The sequence below is a fragment of the Phascolarctos cinereus genome, unplaced genomic scaffold (assembly GCF_003287225.1).
Source record: "Phascolarctos cinereus isolate Bilbo 61053 unplaced genomic scaffold, phaCin_HiC Scaffold_9;HRSCAF=440, whole genome shotgun sequence".
Lineage (NCBI taxonomy): Eukaryota > Metazoa > Chordata > Mammalia > Diprotodontia > Phascolarctidae > Phascolarctos > Phascolarctos cinereus.
Window position 1 is genome coordinate 129,942,357 of NW_027556402.1, and position 20,038 is coordinate 129,962,394.

General features: G+C 38.8%; 1 protein-coding gene and 1 pseudogene across 3 annotated transcripts in view; both read right to left on the bottom strand.

The window, feature by feature from the left end:
* The window catches only part of LOC110199279 (UPF0462 protein C4orf33-like), a 161,032-nt gene that overhangs the window by 76,679 nt on the left and 64,315 nt on the right, over nucleotides 1-20,038 (bottom strand). The gene's annotated exons all lie outside the window — the stretch shown is intronic.
* Nucleotides 4,914-20,038, bottom strand: part of LOC110199264 (UPF0462 protein C4orf33 homolog) — a 29,858-nt pseudogene continuing 14,733 nt past the window's right edge.

The window sequence follows — 20,038 nt, forward strand, 5'->3', positions numbered from 1 at the left end:
TGGATAGCCTCAGTGAAATATTGGTATTCACAAATGTTAAAAGACCTAAGCCAAGTGGTAACTGAGGGGCAACTGGGGTTTTGCCCCAGGCTCACAAATTTAGAAGGTACTGAATTTAGAAAATGCTGTATTTAGAGCATGATGAATAGAAAATCCAGCCTCAGAAACTTACTAGCTGTGTGACTCTTGGCAAATAACATATCCTCGGTTTGCCTCAGTTTCCTCATCTGTAAAATGGGGATAATAGGGTTGTTGTAAGGATAAAATGAGATGATATTTGTAAAACACTTTGCAAACCTTAAAGTGCTATAAAAGTACAAGTTATTATTATAAGGGACACTGGCAACACTTACAGACCTTTAGAATCTAACACTTAGCTAACAAGAAAAATTGGCTAAAATTGGAAGCTACCAGATGGCTGGCTTGGTTGGTCCCCTCTCCAATGCCATCCTGCTCCTAGTCTCTGCTTCAGCTTCCCCAGGTGTCCTGGGGTCTCTCCCCACACTGCCACCACCAGTATTGAAATTGTGTCCTATCTATCCTCCCCCACTTCAACTGCATGTGTTTCTTGCCCCTAGATCCCCAGGCCAGTCTGTGGTTCTTGTCCCATGCTAAAAGAATCCTAATGAAGGCTCTCCCTAAAAAATGGCTTCCAGGGGGTTGTGTATAGTGTATGTGGGACTTGTAAAAGATCATGAACAAAGAATCACACTGGATGAAAGGATGTGGATAGGTCATGATCTGCTCTAATGCTAGGATCACATCAATGTGCTGACAGATCCATCTAAGTGTTACTTTATGATGAGAAAAATAAAGTTCTCCCAAGTCATCCTCAGTTTCCCAAGATGGCCCCTACTTCCCAAAGCAGATAGGCCTCCTCCCCTAAAAGTTTCCATGGCAACTCTGTGGGTGTGGCAAGATAGGTTATAAAAACAAAACAAATTATATGACCTCAAGGCATTTGCATTTTCCTGGGTAGAAACCACAGATTAACTGGCAAGTGTATATAGATAGAAATCTGAGGGAGGAAAACATTTACAATAAGGAGATCAGGAAAAGTTAGGGATTGAAGAAAGTTAGAGATTATGAGAAGTAGAAGTGAGAAGAGAATATATCTTTTTCTTATTTGTATCCCCAGCACTTGGAATAGTTTCTATCACATAGTAGGTACTTAAGAAATATTTATCATATCATATTGTATATATACAGATCTGGAAGTCATTTGCAACTGAATGAAAATGGAATCCATGGGAGCTGATAAACTCAGAGTATAGAGAGAAAAGAGGACCCAGAGCAAAGCCTCAGGCAACATGTACAGTTAGGAGGGGCAGGGTGATGATCCAGTAAAGGAGATGATACAGAAAGAGTGGTCAGACAGGAAGAAGGAAAACTAAACCTGAGTGAAGAGAAAGCATCCAGGAGGAGGGGACAGCCAATGATGTCAAAGGATTGCAAAGAGGTCAATAAAGTTGAGATCTTAGGGGGGAAAAGTATTCAATTTAGCAATCTAGAGATCCTTGATAACCTTGGAGAAAGAAAGTATTAAGGACCTCTAAATTGTAAATTCTAAGTTTCAGCTGAGTGGAGAAGTCTAAAGACTGAAGTTTGTAAGGGATTGGGAAGTGAGTAGGAAGAGAGTAAGTAGAGGCAAAAAGCACAGATAACTCTTTCTAGGAATTAGCTATGACAGAAGAGAGAGATAGAGAGCTTCCTATTTAAAACAGTAGTCTCTGTTAACAAGGTGCTAGCTAGGCCATAGATGTCCAGTCCAAGATAATCTTCACAGGATGAGAAAGACCTGATGCCCTTCTCCACATACTCATCTCCTCCGTACCTCTACCATCACCATCCCTGTTAGAATACTGGCAAGACCCCTGGCACCCAACCCTCCCTTTTCACTCTGATACTAAGCAAGGCTAGGATCAAGGCAGGGAGTGTCAAGATATGAAGGCTGAGCAGGAGCAAGAACTAAGATTTGCCCACGAACCCATCCTGGCAGTCTAACCCAGGACAAATACAAACTCAGGAACTATATAAACAAAATTATTAAAAAAATTTTTTTTTTGTACAAATACAATCAGATCTAAATAATTGGAGAAATATTAATTGTTCATGGGTAGGCAGGACCCTCACTGTGATTGTGTGAAGTGTCAGGAGGGAGCGTCCACAAGTACCACCTGCTATGCCCAAAGGTGTCTACAGACAATCCAAGCACTCATCTTCTCCTCCCATTCCCTCTTGCTCTTAAGGACACCCAGATGTAGGAGGAAAGAGTCCAGATTTGACTGAGAGACAGTGCAATGAGTCCCATTCATATAGGATTTCTTTCCTTTCCCACCCTCCAAACCAGAAAACAAAAGGTGCTCATGAATTAGAGTCCTCTGATCCAAGTTCCTCATCCCCTATCATAATTACCAATAGCCAATACTCTGTTAGAATGAGCAGGTCTATACTTCTCCACCCCAACACTAACCCCTTCCCTCTAATTAGATTTAAAAATTAGGGCTCCCTATAATTTATTCCACAGCTCCATACCTCCCAACTGGGAGAGATGTACCTAGGTTATTGGAGTCACTAAGGCACAGAGAAAGTGAAGTTCTCTAGCAGAAGGATGGAGCTATCCTCTCTGGAGTCTGCACATCCCCATGGCCCAGGGGTCAGTTGTGCATCCTTTAAAATGTTCTGCTCTGCCTAGGGCAAAGCCTCCCTTGGTTATAATAGTGACTTTTATTGATATTCAGTGTTAAGTTTTTTAAGACCCACCCTTTCATATAGATGTTTTATTTCCCATATATTGTGACATTATTGGCAGCAATAATGGACTAAGATTTCCTTTTCCGTGATACAATCAAAGGGCAAAGGGGTGAGCTGAGTTAGGATCTGCTCCATGGCTTTCTCTTGGCTTTTTGAAACAATTGCTGTGAGCTAAAACAGCAGCTTTGAATGGGGCTGCTCCCAGTCGTCTCCCATCACCCACTTCAGATCAAAGAGTTTGAAATACTCCAGGCAATGGCTTCAGGATTAAAAAGGGGAAAGAAAGAAAGAAAGAAAGAAAGAAAGAAAGAAAGAAAGAAAGAAAGAAAGAAAGAAAGAAAGAAAGAAAGAAAGAAAGAAAGAAAGAAAGAAAGAAAGAAGAAAGAAAGAAAGAAAGAAAGAAAGAAAGAAAGAAAGAAAGAAAGAAAGAAAGAAAGAAAGAAAGAGAGAAAGATAGAGAGAGAGAAAGAAAGAGAGAGAGAAAGAAAGAGAGAAAGAGAGAAAGAGAGAAAGAGAGAAAGAGAGAAAGAGAGAGAAAGAGAGAAGAAAGAAAGAAAGAAAGAAAGAGAGAAAGAAAGAGAGAAAGAAAGAGAGAGAGAGAAAGAGAGAGAGACAGAGAGAGACAGAGAGAGAGAGAGACAGAGAGAGAGACAGAGAGAGAAAGGGACGGAAGGAAGAAAGGAAGGAAGGAAGGAAGGAAGGAAGATATTAGTTTTTAAGCTTAGGACCCAAGATTCTATGCATTTATTAAAGATGAATACATTTTGGAGGAGCAGATAGTTTTCTGAATGACTTGAGCCTTACCCAATACTGATTTTATCTTGAACTATGACATATTCTGGTCACTTCTATTCCATTCCATTCAATCCAACATTTATCAAGTGGCTACTACGTGTAACACGCTATACTAAGCATCAAAGATATGAACACAAAAATGAAACTACCTCTGCCTTCAATAAGCTTACCTATTTCCCCTGGAAACAAAATATAGTTAGGTAAAAAAAGAAAGCAATTTGAGGAGGGAAAGAACATTAACCTTGGAGGGGATGAGGGAAGGCTTCAAGGAGAAGTTGGTACCTCAATAGAGCAATGACAGGAGATGAGAGAAGTGAAGGTAAGGAGAGGTAATACAGAGTACTGTCTGTGCATTAAGCCCTGAAGGTTTACATACATACTTATGAAACCAGTTTTTCCTCTTTTAGCAAGGTCTTCTATTATTACTCGTGTGGAAAATACCACCATGCTGTTTGAAAGATGTTCCACAAAGCATATCACTGAGCCCCTATGGTGCTTCCCTAGATAAGAGTTCCCCATCCCCACTCTCATTAATCAATAAGTATTTATTAAGCAACTACTACTTGCCATCCCCTGTACTTGCTAACCATTGAGGATACAAGTATAAATACAAGGTAGGTTGAGAGAGAGGGCACTAGCATTTGGGGTAATTAGGAAAGGCTTCACCCTAGTACATCAAATTGCCTCAAGTTAAGGTACCCTGTGAATTTCTTAATCATTAAGGTAACTGGTAAAATGTATGAAAGTTTCATTGTGAATTTATTAAGCTGCTTTTTTTCTTTTGGTGTTAAAGTTAGGAGGTGATACAGTAAAATAAAATACATTATTGAGGAATTTTAATTCTACTTTGTAAAAAGTTTAAAAAATTATAAAATAACTTGTGAATATACTCAGCATGTTTGCCATAAACTACAATATGAATTCACATTTCTATAGTACCTAATACAGTGTTTGACATAGAGTAGGCCCTTAATAAATATTTAATTAATTAATATAACTTTCTTTCCTCTCAACAGCCATCTACTTGGCAGATGAAGAAACTGATTCAAAGAGACTAAAAGAGTTGCCCAAGGTCACATAGCCAATTGCTCAAAGGGCTGAGACTCAAACTCAACTCTTTCAACTCCACATTATGTGTTCATTCCACTACACCTTTGGTTTTATACAAGGGTAAAGACTCTCTAACAGGTGTATGGTTGAAATTACATTTACATGTTGCTATCATCCATCCACACTGAGAAAGTTTTAATTATTTCTTTTCTTAGAATTACAACAAAGGTGTTTTAGTTCACCAAACTATTCAAAAGAATTTCCAATCTTGCTTTATTATAATACAGTCTCACAAATCCTTATTTCTCTCTCTGCACCAGTTTGATTGACAGCCAAAAAGAACACTAAATCAAATAATCAGTAGACACTCACAAATTGGGCACTTGTCCAGCTGCAATCTCTTCATGGTGTATTGGATAAAGAGCTTCATAAATTCTTCTATCCCCAGATCCATGGATGGCATATAAATTCATTTTGTCAATTCCAGGTGGGAAATATTCCCAAGGAAGAAGTGTAGTTCCATTCCACTCATTCCTACCTATGTCAGCCCTAAAATTTAAATCCAACTCTTTCTTACATGTGATGGGCATAGGGCAGAGGGGGGGAAAAGGGAGCAAAAAAAGAAAAAGATAAATATTTATTTTTTAAATATAAATATTTAAATCAATATAATTTAAAATGTAATGTATCTTACAACTAGACTAAAAAGGGAACTTGTCAATTGGGTAGAAAATACATGATAGTTGACATGCAGGAAATAAATAATAATCCATAAGACCAAGATCCATTAACTGATGAGAAGTGATCAAAGAACATGAACAAATAGTTCTCAAAAGAAAAAATACAAAATATAAACAACTATATGAAAGACTGCTCCAAATCATAAATAATAAGAGAAATAAAAATTAAAACAACTTTGAGCTTTCACTTCACACTCAGCAAATTGACAAGGATGACAATGAAATTAATGTTGAGGCAGCTAAAGTAATAACAAGCACATTAGTAACTGTTGGTGAAGCTATGAATTACTCAATCAATAAGCATCAAGTGTTTACCATGTGCCAGACATTGTGCTAAGCACTGGGGATACAAAGAGTCAAAAGACAATCCCTGCTGTAAAGAAGCTCACAATTTAATGTGAGCGAGAAATAGCAAGTGAACATATATATGTGTGTGTGCGTGTGTGTGTGTGTGTGTGTGTGTGTGTGTGTGTGTGTGTATGTATAAGTTATATACAGGTTAAATAGGAAATAATGAAAAGAGAAGCCACTAGGTTTAAGAGGGGTCAAGAAAGGCTTCCTGTAGAAACTAGGATTTTAGCTGGGATTTGAAGGAAACCAGGAAATCCAGGAGGTAGCAATGAGGAAGAGGAGCATTGCAAGCATGATGGACAGCCAGAGAAAATTCCCAGACCCAAGAGATGGAGTATTTTGTTTGTGGAACAGCAAGGAGGCCAATGTTACTGAATCAAAAAGTAGATGGGGACAGGAGGAACAAGGTGTAAGAAGACTGAAAAGGTTGGAGGGGACAGGGCTAGACCATGAAGGGCTTTGAATATCAGATAGAAGCTTTCCATTCTGGAGAAAATGACTGTAGACATTCTGGAGAGTCCATAAGCAGCAGTGTTAAGGGAATTTCTTCTAACTGCTTCTTAACAATCATGATATATGTGTCAACATTTCAACATATCGCAAAAACATATTTCTATATATCTAAATTCATATTTCTGTAGGGCTATAAGCTTATAAACACTTTCTTCTAAATACTAAAAAGTGGGAAATGACACTATTATTATCCCATTTTACAGATAAGGAAACTGAGTCCGAGAAGGGTTATACTCCTGCCTATGGTTTACTCTATGCTCATTATAACCAAATTTTTTTTTAAATCTGACACAATATGTGCCAAAACCAAGATTGCAAACCAGGATCCCTATCCTTAAGTATAGCATTCTTAACACCCCAATGTCTCCAAAATGTGAAACTTAAAATACAAAAACACAAGATCTTATCCCTAAGATCAAATTTCATATGTAATCATTTAGCTCCTAAAAAAAAAAACCTTGAAAAAAATCAGTACAATTAATTCAAAAGTAACTAAATGTGACAAGTGCACAGTAATCACATGGTAAATGCTTGTTCCTGGAATTAAGTACACACTAATGACATGCTAAATGAATGACATTAATTGAATTGCAGAGGAAGGAACTACATGAGCCTTGTTCTAGTTCTATGAGGGTGAGAAAGTATTTTGTTTCAAATATCAGTTCAGAAAATGTGAGCTTGGTGCAGCTAGGTGGCGCAGTAGATGGAGCACTGGCCCTGGATTCAGGAGGACCTGAGTTCAAATCCAGCCTCAGACACATAACACTTACTAGCTGTGAACCTGGGCAAGTCACTTAACCTCATTGCCTAAAACAACAAAAAAGAAAAAAAAAGAAAGAAAAGGTGAGCTTCCTTCTTCCTCCAGTGGCGGCTTAAACGGTGAAATACTTGAAGTGTTGGCATAGGGAAGAGAAATGGACGTGGCCTACTTGGTCTGAGAATGCAGAACTAAGATCGAAGGATGGAAGTCACAAAGACCCAAATTTAGATTTAATATAAAAGGGAAGTGACCTAAAAATGATAGCTATTTGAAAACAGAACAACTGGCCTCAGAAGGCAATGGCTTCCCACTCATTGCAGGTCTTAAACAAAAAGTTTGATGACTTCATGTCGGGGATAGTGTAGAAAGGACTCTTGTTCACACAGGGGTTAGAGTGGCTTCTGAGGTCCCTTCTAACTCTGAGATCCTGTGGTTCTGACAAATATGCTTGACATGAATTGAATTACTGAAGGTGGCATAAATTAGCCTTTATCAAGTTCCTTGATGGATAAGCATATATTTTTTGTTTCAAACAACGTTCCAGAAAACATGCTCTTCTTTCCTTCACTCCTCTTCCTAACTCACCTATTTCTGTTGAGGATAACACTATCCTCCCCCAGTTGTTAATGCTGCTCTATTCCCCCCCAAATTATGGATAGCACTATCTTCCCACAGTTGTTAGTGCTGCTCTCTTCCTCCCCAAAACTGTGTTTACTCTGTATTTACATTTTATATGTGTTGTATTCATTTATTGCTCAAGTGAGATACTATTTGTAAAAAGTGCTTAGTTCATAGTAGGCACTATATTGAATGAATGACAGTCTTTACATCCAAATTAATCCCCTCAAACTCTATAACATTTTTACCATAGCAAGACTTAAAATCCAGAACACGAGCAATCATCTGTCAGAAAAAAAAAATTGACATTGATTACCTGAGCTCATTTTTAACAGACTGCCTATTCTCTTTCTTCAAGTCATAATATCAACGATGCACTTGGGAAAGAATGTAACGCCTCCAATGTGGACATCAAAATTCCTCTCATCTAAACCTGCAACTGTGGAATCAATCCCTACAGGACTTTGTGCCTTTTTTCTTGAAGGATACAGACAGCTGAAAATGAAGGGTTTATTAGTACTTTAATACTGAAGCAGACTTCCCAGGTGGCAGGAATAGTTCAGTAAACTTTTAATAGAAGAGTCACATTAAAAGAGGAGGCCCCAAGGTATAGTTCTTAATTTAAAGGGCATGATCATTTCAGAGCTAAGGAAGCTGCCTTATATAGGAAGTTCATAGGACAGGGGACTTCGCTTTGTTTGTAATAGATACAGTGCGGCAGGGGGGTGGCACATGCATGTAATCAGCTTACACAATTACCTCACCCCACTAAAAGTGACTGACAAGATGCTAAGCTCTGACAGCTTTGTCAGGTAAAGGCCCAAATCATGGAATCATGGTATGAATAAGTTCTATAAATCAGTCAATAGGCATTTCAGCTACATAAAACAGAAAATCTGTTCAGATGAGTTGAAGGACTTGGTCTTACTCTATGGGTCTTCAAAAAAAATAGCAAACCAGTTCAGAATCCTAGAGATTCAAATGTCTGGACATTGAGAAGAGAGAGTGTCCTCTGAGAGGAAATCCCTTGGCAGAAGGCAGGAGGAATGCCTTGGCCTTGGTCTTGGTCTTGACTTCAGCCTCAGTCTCCTTTCCCCCTCCTTGACCAGAGAAACATCTTGTGAACTTCAGAGGAACAGAAGACTTGGACTTTTCATAAGTTATCTTGCAGCATCTCCAAGATAGCAGTTATGGAATACCAAAATCTGAAGATTTAAAATTGACTGTTCACCCCAAGACATATGGAGAGATGCATGGAACAAATGAGTAAATACTATCTAAGGCCACACTGTGGTTGTTTCCACTATGTCATATTCACATAACTAGTGTTCAATGAAATACAGAATAGTACAGAATTGCACAGGAAATGTGATACAAAATATATTTAACCACCAGAGAATGATACTCTTGACTTTTTCAGTGATGAGTGTCTTGGAGGAACAAGGAGGTCAGTGTCGATATATTACAGAATACATAGAAGGGGGTAGAGAGAGCTGGTGGCTTAGTGGATAGAGCACTGGGCCTTGAATTAGGAAGATGTGAGTTCAAATGTAGCCTCAGACACTTTCTAGTTGTGTGATCCTTGGCAAGTCATTTAACCTCTGATTGCCTAACAAAGTGATCCACTGGAGAAAGAAACAGTAAACCAATCCAGTACCTTTGCCAAGAAACTCCCATGGACAGTTAGTCCACAGAGTAACAAAGAGTTGGACAAGACTGAACAACTGAACAACAAGGAAGGGAGTAAGCTTGAAAGGAAGTTGGACAGCTGACAAGGTAGGAAAAGGCTGGTTATAAAGGGCTTTAACAGTCAAACAAAGCTTTGCATTTGATCCTAGAAGTAATAGAGAGCTACTAGGGTTTATCAAATAGGGAATTCAACTATAGGGCCTCACTGCCAGACTTGCAGTTGAAACTGTGTTAATCTAATATGTGTTATCTCCTCTTATTACCTACCAACTTCACAAGGTTGTTGTAAGATAACATAAGTAAAGAACTTTGTAAACCTTAAACTACTGTATAAATGCTAGCCATTATTATCATTAGAATATGAAATCCTTAAGAGATTTTTCTAGTGGTATCCCCAGTAAGCTCTTAATAAACAGTTTTTTATTCATCTATTCATTCATTTATATTGTGCTCTATTATCATACTCATTTTAAAGATCAGGAAACAAGGTTTAGGGAGGTTAAGGTACTTGCTCATGGTCACACAGCCAGAAAACCTCAAAGGCCATATTCAAAACCTAGGTGTTCCTGATTCCAAATCCAGTTCTGTATTCATTGTTATACTAATTCTCAGGGCATAAATAAGTTAATGAGGAAGAGAATAATAATTTGTATAGCACTTTAAGGCTCACAAAGTACTTTACATATATTTTTGATCCTCAAAATAATTCCTGAAAGTAGATGATATCATAGGGGGTGGGGGGCGGGGAGAGATAAGGCCCAGAGAAGTCAAATTAATTGCCCAGAGTCACACAGCTAGTGTCCGAGGCAGATTTCAAACCTAGATCTGACTCACTCCAAGCAGAGCATTCTATCCACAAGAAGAAAGTGTACCTTTTGGATACATACCAGACAGATATAATAGACTATTTCCTCGCTTAAGATTACCAGCCGGCCTCAGCTGAGATTTTCCTTTGTCTCTAAAAATTGCCCTTCTGCTTTTGTATGCAGAGGGGCCTCAGATCAATTTCTTGCTGAAATAGATGCCTCCAGGAAAAGGAAAATCTTTTACTTGTGGTTAGTTGCTTGAATACCTCTCCATATTCTTCCCTGTCAAGCTTTGGAGATTTTATTTATTCTTGATAGAATGCACTTACCATTGTGGTCATGGCCTTTTTCATTCCAAGCCCCTTTTTGCTGTGCCTTAGAGAATGAAAGGTCTTTAGCTGGCAATTTCTCATGCTGGTTGTTGGGCCAGAAATGATCAATTGGGTGAGATAATGGTTAGGAAGGGAATAGGAAAGAGGGTCATGTACTTCATCTTTAAGAACTTGGTTTTTCAGTTCATCCGCATTACATTTCTAAGTGAAATGTGACAGCTTTCAAAGTTTAGTTTGAGTTATTTAATCTCTACTTAAGAAGTCATTGTGAGTACAATAATATCAAAGAAACCAAGACTGAGAGACACCGGAATTCTGATTAATAAGATGACCAATCTTGACTTGAAATGTGCCTCCCCCTATCAGCAGAAAATTATCAGACTACAGATATGTAATGGAGCATGTATTTATACATTTACCAAGCTGTGTGGTCATTTGTTTTGCTCAATTATATTTTCTTTGTTGCAAGGGAGGAATGGTCAGTTTGATTTTGGGGGGGATTTTTTTGGGGGGAGGGCTGATCATTGGTCTATAATAGCAATATTTTTATTTTTTTTTTTATTTTTTAGGCAATTGGGGTTAAGTGACTTGCCCAGGGTCACACAGCTCGTAAGTGTCAAGTGTTTGGTCTGAGGTCAGATTTGAACTCAGGTCCTCCTGACTTCAGGGCCAGTAATCTATGCACTGTGCCACCTAGCTGCCCCCAACTTCTATTACACACACACACACACACACACACACACACAAAATCTGAAATATCGACATATCCGTGCTTTAATGCCCTGGGGTGAAATATTCTCTCTAGTCGAATCAGTACCTCCATTGCATAATTTGTGAAGGCTATGTGATTTCATCAGCATGAAGAGCTCCCAGTGGGGGCACCCCCCTACAGTAATATAGATTGCAACTGGCATATGACTTGATAGGTAAATTTTAAGGAATTGTCTAAGGCCTAAAGACATGCACTAACTAGCCCAGGTTCACAGACTAGGAACTAAATGCAAACCCAGGGCTACCTGACTCTAAGCCCAGAACCACAGCCACTTATTTCTCATATGACATCATAGCAGTACAGTAGTTAGTAAGACAATTCTATTATAGGTATTTTAGTTTAACACAAAGTTGAGACATTTTTTTCCCTGTGATCTCTGGCTCTGTGGTACAGAAATGAAGTGTTTCCATTAACTCCTTCAGAGCACGTAAGAGTAAAGAGCAAGGCAATTTACTGCTCTGAAATCTCTCTCTCTCTCTCTCTCTCTTCTCTCTCTCTCTCTCTCTCTCTCTCTGTCTCTCCTCCCCCCCCGTTTATATCTGTCCATCTGTCTGTCTCTGTATCCATCTATCCATCTGTTGTCTCCCTGCCCCCCCATTTAGCCCATTAGCCCAGAGCTATAATTAAAGTGGATGGGAGTTTATATTTAGCATGACAATAGCACAGAGGACAGTCTGACCTTGGGTCACTGACTCAAGAATTTGGGGCAACAGAACTCTTTCCACCCTTTTCTCCACAAGAATGGTGGCTCATTGGGTAAAGGTGGGTCCCTGTGCCTCAGCAATGTGACACTGTGGGTAGTGTGATGCAGCACAGGCAGTGGAGAAGCATGAGTGAGTTCAGTGTTTAGTAGTAGAGAAGGCCCACTTCCCCCAAGTTTCAAAACTCTGAGACAAAGTCTTCATTTTTGGTTCTGAAGTAGGCTTAGTTGCAATGAACAAACTCATTCAGCACATACACACACACACACACACACACACACACACACACACACACACACACACACATAGCATTTTATTGAAAGTGACTTCCCAGGTGTCAATTTTTTTTTTCATTTTTGGGGGTCCACTGCCCAAGGGAAATTCTGTACAGATGCTGAAATTAGATTTTAATGCAGAGGATTTATAATCAACCTAATATTATCATTTCAATTAGACACAGGAGCAAATCTGTTACAGAAGTCATCTTTCAATCAATTCATTTTTTTTTCACATTTTAAACAAGTGTTTTTTTACTATTATACTCACCTTGGTTTCCCATTGGCAACTTTAAATACTAGGAATAGAAATAAGAAAACTACATTTTTAAAAGCTATCTTTTTTTTATTATTATTATTAGGGGTACATTTCCTCTTAAGTTCAGGTGCTATTTTGCCAGTTCGTTAATTCTAAATGTGAAATCAAAACAAATGGCCAATGCTCTCCCAATGCCTGACTAAAAGAGCCCTGTGTTTGGAATCAGCAGGAGTGGGGTTGAGTCCTAGCTCTTCCATTTTTTAGCTATGTGACCTTGGGTGTATCATTTAACTTCCCTGTGCCCTAGAATCATCATTTATAAGATGAAAGTAAGATCACCTACATTATCTCTATCAATGGATTGTTGTTTAAAAAAATTTTGTAGACCACATAGCCCCACAGAAATGTAAATTATTGCTGATGTTACTGACACAATATCACACCATTACTAAAATTCTAAATCTAATTTTCAACCATGTAGAAAGATTTTTTTAACCTGGGGTTTGAACTTGTTTTTCTAAATATGTTGATAACTATATTCCTTAATGATTAGTTTATTTTGTGATATCATTCTAAAAAGGGGTCCAGAGGCTTCACCAGGTTGCCACAGGCCATGATACACAAAAATGATTAAGATTGCCTGAATTACAAAGATCACGTTTCTCTGGACTTTATTATAGAACTGGCATGGAGATGAAGATGACCCTGGGTTCTCAAACGCTGTGCCAGAAGGGCATTGGTAAGTAATTGGTAGCAAACTGGAAAGTCTTTGAAGAAGAGCTTAGTGATGGATGCCTGCCATCTAAGGACCTTTCTAGGTCAGTTTGGAGATGCTCACCTTGAGGTTGGGTACAGGTTGACAAATTTTTCAGCCATAGCAACTCTAGAAGACCATATATTAAACACCTTAGAGTGACTGTTCTCTGTAGTGGTGAAAGAAGCACCCCAAAAAATGAAATCATAAGCAGGGATCACTGTCCTTGGTGGGAAGAAGGGCAAAAGTCACCTGCCCTATTCAGAATTCCATACCTAGCTAGGTGGCATAGTGAATAGAGCACTGGCCCTGGAGTCAGGAGGACCTAAGTTCAAATCCAACCTCAGATACTTGACACTTACCAGCTGTGTGACCTGGGCAAGTCCCTTAACCCTGATTGCCTCACCAAAAATAAATAAATAAATAAACAAATGAATGAATGAATGAATGAATGAATAAGAAAGAAGGATTGTATACCTTGCCAACCCCTATGATTTATATGGAGCATGAGGGACTGAGAATCAAAAAAAATTATCAATATAGAGTTTGAAGGAACTTTAGAGGGCATCTAGTTCAACCCTCTTATTTCACAAATGAGGAAAGTAGTTGCCCAAAGTCATACAGATAGAAAATAGAAGAGTTAGGTCTTATGACCCCAAGTTCAGCACTACATCATAATAGAGGCATATAGTGCCCTTCACTCCAACTTCACTGAGCTCCTTTAAGTTACAAGAATTAAAAAGAATGTCTGATTACAACCCAAATAAAAGGGGCAGTACAGTGGAAAGCACAGATCGCTGGCCTCTGAGACAAAAAGACTAGAGTTCAAGCCCTGATCCATGTCTTCAGGCAACCCCCCATAAACTGTAAAGTAGGTACCACTCTACTTTGACTGAGGGCATTTCCTGATCAGAGTTCCCTGTAACTCTGAAATGGCAGGTCTAATCCAAACTCTGCCCTCCAAAAACAAAAATAAAAACAAACAAACAACAACAACAACAACAACAACAAAAACCTTAAATAAGAATTAGACCAACAAAGTCCTGAAAGGAAGGGCTTTAAAAATGCTTGAGGACTTCTGTCCTTAACTCGCTGGTCAAGTTCAACTCTTCACCATCCCATTTGGAAGGTTTTTGGCAAAGACACTGGAGTGGTTTGCCATTTCCTTCTCCAGTTCATTTTATAGGTGAGCAAACTGGGTTAAGTGACTTGTGCGGGGTCACACAACTAGTAAGAGTCAGAGATCAGATTATTTTCCTGACTCCAAGCCACAACTCTCAACTCACTGTGCCACCTCGCTGCCCTTCTATATCATTAAAGAGACATAGTACCTGAGGCTATCAAACTAAACAGACTCCCTCCTCTCCCACTCCTCTAGGCAGCACAGTAGCCAAAGACCATCAGATGCAACCAGTTGCCAAGCTATCCAGTCACTGAAATGTCCTATAGCAGAGGTATCGGGCAGTAAAGATAACCATTTTCTCTCAGCAAAGGTATGTCAGAGGACAAACAGCATCAGAGTCTCTTAGCAAAGAAAGAAACTTTCCCTATAACACCACCTGAGGATCTTGATTGGCAGTTCTGAAGCATCAGAAGCATGAATTACCCAAGACCCATTTGTGTGCCCAGTCCACACATATTCCCACAGTTTGTTCCACCGTATGTGTTTCTTTCACTTTTTTCCTCAGCTAAATGATCTGTCTGCTTATGTAAAACCCTGATGACATTTCTAATATTCCTACCTACAAATACTCCTCCCAGATGTTCAAAGGGTACAGAATCTGGTGTTAAAACACATATTACTTTTGCTGACTATGAGCCACACTAGGTCCACCTGATGTTTTCTTGGGTATAAATCCTGGCCCATGCAATGGAATGTTCAGTTAGCTTTATGCCAAGGCCCACCGTGAAAACATCCCTATGAGCAGTAGCAGGGCTCTAAAGCCCTTAAGTCCTTACCAATGATAAATAAAAACGGAGAAAGGTCAGCAACAGCCTTTTTTACTTACTGTAACGAAGGCTTTGACAGAAGCCCAGGAAATGTATGCCCGTGGGTTTCTGATTAATTGGAGAGCAGTACACCCATGGAACCACTTTACAAGTGATTTGCAGGCATGCTGGCATTACTGAAATAAACGCGCCATTACAATGATTTATGCTACTCGTCCCAACACAAATGATAAAGTGAAATTTACAATCCTTAATTACCACCATGAAAAATGGGGAGGGGGAGAAAGAAAGCAAAGATTGGCAATGTGCAAATGTGTCAGTAAGGCATGATATGCACATCTATTGACTTTACTTTTTTTTAAGAGTATGGCCATAAGAGTGCCTGGAGTAAGCATAAAATTCCAAAACTGTTTGAGGCAAATTCACTCGGTAGTGGGGAAGATCTCAGAGAAAGACCTACCTTGGAGATAGGTATCTAGAGGAACCCAGGGAATTTTTCTACCACTCCCTCTTAGTGAAGAGACTTTTCCACTCCACAAAGCTACTACTGGGGGGAGGAACCAGGGTAGGGCCAGGTCAAGGAGGAATTTACTGGTTTTAATTCTTTATTCTTGGTAAGCAGGTGCTAGACTCAGTTATGTCTACCTGCTGAAGAACTGTCAGTGGACTCTTTGCAAACTTGGGGCAAAACCCTGATTTTTCTACTCTAATTAAGATTTTAGGTATGACACATTGTTTTCACTTAAGGGTGAGGGTGAAAGTGGGGAAAGAAAGTTAATTATCTTCCTAAATCACTGTACCCTGCATTTAAACTTTAGCTGTTTGTACGTGTGACTCTTAAAACACAATTGATAGAAATTTAGTAAGAAGTATAACAGGAAAGGGCAGCTAGGTGGCACAGTGGATAGAGCACCGGCCCTGGAGTCAGGAGGACCTAAATTCAAATATGGCCTCAGACACATAACACTTCCCAGCTGTGTGACTTTGGGCAAGTCACTTAACTCCATTTGCCTCACACAAAAAAAAAGTATAAAAGGAAATGACAGGACAACTCATGGCTTGGTTTCAAATCCTGATTCAGATACATCAGTTGTGTGATCATGGGTAAATACCTTAACCACTCTGAGTCTATTTTATCATCCATAAAATAGGAATAATAATGGGGATAATAATACCCAAAATGCCTATCTCCAGGGTTTATCGTGAAGTTCAGATGCACTAATAGAGGGTGTCCCCAAAATCTTAGTGCAGTTTAGCTTTAATAAAGCTTAAAGTGTAAATGCAGAGCCCTCTGAAGGCCTTAAAGGACTATATAAATGTCCATTTTTATGATGATTATTATGATCGTATAATGCTGTGATCTGATTCCTACATTACAGTAAAAAAGTCAGATATGTGTATGCTTTTTTTAATTATTAAAGGTCTATATGAGTTTCTATCATCATCACTATTGGGGATGGTTTGGATAGGTAGAGGGATTGAATAGGAGCTGATTGAATGACTAGACCTAAAGAATGGTGATGGATCAATATTAACCTTGAGGGAGAACTTCAGTAGGATACCCCAGGGCTCTGTGCTAGGCCTTGTTCTATTTGAGATTTTTGTCAATAACTTGAATAAAAGCTTACATGGCACGCTCTTCAAATGTGCAAATGGCTCAAACCTTGGAGGGAAAACTAATACATTGAATGAGAAGATTAAAATTCCAAAAGATCTTGACATTGGGCCAAATTTCATAAGATAAAATGTAACAGGGAAAACTATAAAGCCCTCTACTCAGACTCAAGGTAGGGAGCTGTGACTAGATAGCTCATGTGAAAAGACCTGGAGAAGCCATTCTGGGAAGCAATTTAAAAATATGACCAAAAAAAAATCACTTGAAACAATAATACCACTAGTAGATCTATACCCCAAAGAAATCAAAGGGCTGTGGGAGAATGTACATATATACATATATTTGTGTACATGTATGTACAGCAGCTCTTTTATTGTACAAAAAAAAAACAACAACAGAAATGAAGAGGGTGCTCCTCAATTGGAGAATGGCTAAACAAGTTGTGGCATAGGAATGTAATGGAATATTATTACACCATAAGAAACGACAGAAGTGAAATAGGCTACCCTTTTCCCTGCTTGAAATAATAATTATAACTTCTATGTACATAGTACTTCAAAGTTTGCATGTTTTACATAGTTATCTTCTATTTGAGCAATGAAGTAGATACTACAGGTATTATTATCTCCATTTTTACAGATGTAAAAACTGAGACTCAGGTTAAATGATTTGCTCATGCTTACACACTACTAACTGTTAGAAATAGGATTTGAACCTACATTTTATTAACTGCAGGTTTAAAATGCTCCTGTTCTACCAAGCTGCCTTTATAGCATGCTACTTCTGAAGAAAATGGCATCCAAGCTTATGTGAAAAAGTACTTTAAAATCTTTGGAAAGAAAATATCATAGCAATTCCAGACTCTAAAACTTACTAGCTATGTGATCACAGGCAAGTCACTGTATTTATTTAAGCCTCAGTTTCCAATTCTATAAAATAGGCATAATAATACCTGTAGGAAGTACCTCACAGGCTTTCTGTGATAATATAATGAGATAATCGACATACATGATGCTTTTCAAACTTTAAAAGAGAGGCTGAATGAATAGAATGCTAAATTTGAAACAAAAGAACCCTCCAAAATTTACTGAGGGCCCATGTGCAAGTCATGGCCTCTGAACTTCAGTTTTCTTATCTGTAAAATGACAATAAGATGTGTAACTTCTGCTGCACAAGGATTTTGTTAAAATCAAGATTTCAGATCACCCAAAAGTCAACAGAGATACAAGATACATACATCAGTTATAGTACATTCCAAATGATTGATTACAAACAGAAAAAAAAACAGGCACAAAAGATATCAAATTGATGAACAATGGAGAATGAAGTGGGGGCTGACCTCCACATAATGTTGAGACAGAGAGGAAGGCCCCCAGCCTGTCAGGTGCACCCTTCTAGCCCCTGATATGGAATATTTATTATTGTAGGACATGGATAGGAGTTACTTCGAATGGGCAGGAGACGCACTATTGAAGGGAATATCCACACGGATGAGATCACAAATCTATTGATGACGTTTTGAAATATTAAGTATGAAGAAATTCACATTCCATGTGCCACTTGTACTTTTAAATCAGTTATCCTTTTTTAGCCTTATTTATCAGGTGACTTTCTTTTCATTTCTACCTATTCACTTTCAGAATCCTAGTTACATTCAGCTATGATATCCTTATGCCTTCATAAATTTAAATGGCAAATGTAATTATTTAAAGCAGCTCACCTCGCCCCATTGTATCACAAGCCTTCTCTTGGCTCAGGTTTGTTAGATAAGTCAATGAAAGATCTAACCCCGTTAATGTGTTTCACTATTTCTCTTAAGGTTACTGATAGTCTGCTATCTTTCTCCTTTTGATTGCCTAGTTTGGGGTCTTCTGAAGCATCCTGCCAGCTACCTTGCAATCAAGTGCCTACGAATACTTTAAAGGCTGAGTTCAATAGCGTTAAGAGCCCATGATTCTCAGAGTCCCTACTTTCTACCTCCTTAAACAAAACAGTCAATAGCCCTCCTGTCATGTACTTTATCATTCTCCTTTCCCCAGTATTTCACAGAAAAGGTCTGCCAAAGACTTACTTAAGGCTCTTGTGAATCACTTATAACAATCACTGATGAATCTAGCTTTCCCTTCCATTCCTACTCTGAATTCAGTTATTCTCCATTTGCCAGAGAGTTATTTTTGCTTCTAAAATCCTTTTCTCAGAATTTCTATTTCTACTGATATGAGCTAGTTGCCAGACCCTCTCACTTTGACTTCTTTCATCCATCCTATCTTTTACATTCCTACTGCCTCTACATTATGACTGTCCTCAGAAAGAATAATAATCTTGCTTGGTTTAGTATAATAGCCTTCTCTTCTCTGCCTCACTCCAGCCTCTTCCTCACTCTAATCCACATTACATATGGTGGGGATAGCAACCGGACCTGTAATTTCATTGGTATAGAGGAGTATCAGAGATGGAGTGGTTAACAACTTGGCAACATCACAGAAACAATAATGGTCAAGTCAAGTCCAGGGCTAGACACTGTTCTAAGTGCTAGGGATGCAAAGACAAAAACAGTCTCTGCTCTTAAGAAGCTCACAATCTAATGGGAGAGACAACATGTTAACAACTACACACCAAAAATAGGATAAATTGAAGATAATCACAGAGGGAAGGCACCAGCATTAAAGAGGACCAGGAAAGTCTTTAGAGAAGGTGAGATTTTATCTGAGAAGCCAAGGAAGCCAGAAAGTAGAAACAGGAAAGGAGAGAATTCCACACACAGAGACTAGCTAGTGAAAGCTCATGCCTGGAACTACCTTGATTTGCTTATCACCTCCAAATTCAGAGCTGTTGTTCAGTTGTGTTCAACTCTTCATGACCCCATTTTGGGTTTTCTTGGCAAAGATACCGGAGTGGTTTGCCATTTCCTTCTCCAGTTCATTTTACAGATGAGGCAAACAGTGTCAAGTGACTAGCCCAGGGGTCACACAGCTAGTAAGTGTCTGAGGCGAGATACAAAGATGAGTCTTCCTGACTTCAGGCTGGGCACTCTATTCACTGTGCTGCCTGGCAGTGGCTTCCCCTTTGGTGGCTTTGCAGTGTCCCGGAGTTTCTGCTACATTATCCCTTGCCCAAGGGAATTGAGAGAATATTTTATGCTACTTGTTCCAAATATAGATATTACCAGTTGTCTTTTTAGCCTGAACTAGAGTGGAGGTAGTAGGGATGGAAAGAAGTATATAAATTTGAGAAATACTTTTCTTTTCGTGGAGAAAAATAAAACATTGTTTTGAAAATCTGAAAAGAGTGAAGCTGAATTGTC